The following is a 1512-nucleotide window of genomic DNA, read 5'->3' on the forward strand; positions in this document are numbered from 1 at the left end:
TTTTTTTTTTTCTTCTTCATGAATTTATGTTGAAATTACAGAGACCCACCGGTTCCAGTAAAAGTCTTCTCAAACATGCATGTCTAGAAAGAATAGCAAGGAGAGGAAGACCAGACCTTCCATTTTAAATCCATCCAGCTAATTCCCACCTACGGGTCTGGCATTAAAAGAAGCAAACCTGTCTCAGAGACTATCTGTGTGTGGCAGAATAAGCATAAGCAAATGATGAATGGGCATGTTTTTCAGCTATATAATAATACTGACATTACTGCAGAAGGGATCACAGGGTAATTAATTTTAGTGACAATACTGCGGTTCGAAAAAGAAACCAGTATGATATAACCAAACATCAAAGTCTAGATCACATTTAAAATTAAAGATTGCATCAGATGAAAAGAACAGGACTCCTGGAGCAATAATGCAATTAATGGAAGCTGTTCAAAGAGAACTGAAAAAGGAAACTAAAGGAAGCAAGAGGGCAAGCCAGTCAACATGTTTGAACTCCACCTTGAAACAATAACAACTATGGGATACATTCATACAAATACACTGAATTATTTTTGCAAACATGGTGATTCTGCTGAGTGTAATTTATTCACTGATTGTAAAAATCTGTCTTCTATAGTATCACTTGACACAAACGTAACTGATTCAAGTATGGCAGCCAAGGGTTTTTGAACAATTTTTATTTTAATATTAACAAAAAGCACAAACCTCAAAACTGCAAACTAAAAACCTCTGCCAAGGCAGCTCACTTTCTGGAGAGTATTCACTTTTAAGGGAATAGTGGTGTAATTTGTATATAAACATATGTATGAATATGTAATGCATAATATGAATTGATTTACAAGTAACTGGACATGAAATACTGCAGTATGTTTCTAACTCAACAGGCAGCTCATTTTCTTCCTCTTTGTAAAACATTCTTTAAATGTAGAGTACAACTGGGGTCAACTTTAAATAACAACAAATGTGAAATGTAAAAGTGAGATCAGAGGGGAAAATTGATAGGATATTTAGATGCAAACTACAGTCATATTTAGAATTCCCATATAACAGTGTATCATTTCCTAAATGGTCCCAATGCAAACAAAGGCAGTAGACTTTTTAGCATAGTTTTAAAGATAAAATGTGTTTTATGAAAGTCTGACATAATGAAACTTTCACCTTAATGAAGAAAGGGTCCAAACTAACACAATATTTAGAATTTCCATTTATCAATCTTTATATATGCCTATGTGTTGTCAATACAAATAATTGCAGCAAAAATCTGGACATATATACCATTATTATCGCTTTAACCCAGACCTTCCCAAAGTGTGGGGGCCTCAGAGCCATTGCAGGGGGGGCGTGGCATGAAAAGGGAAAAAACAAAAAAACAACGCTTGGACACTGCTAGCATGGGGGCCTACACAAACGCAAAGCAGGAGATGAAGCATAGCTGAATATGTTTCCAAACCAACTTCATTCTAAGCCAAAGACTAGACAATGTGGTGAAGCATAACTTCCCTT

The sequence above is a fragment of the Haplochromis burtoni genome, unplaced genomic scaffold (assembly GCF_018398535.1).
Source record: "Haplochromis burtoni strain Fernald_Lab_line unplaced genomic scaffold, NCSU_Asbu1 Contig_512, whole genome shotgun sequence".
Lineage (NCBI taxonomy): Eukaryota > Metazoa > Chordata > Actinopteri > Cichliformes > Cichlidae > Haplochromis > Haplochromis burtoni.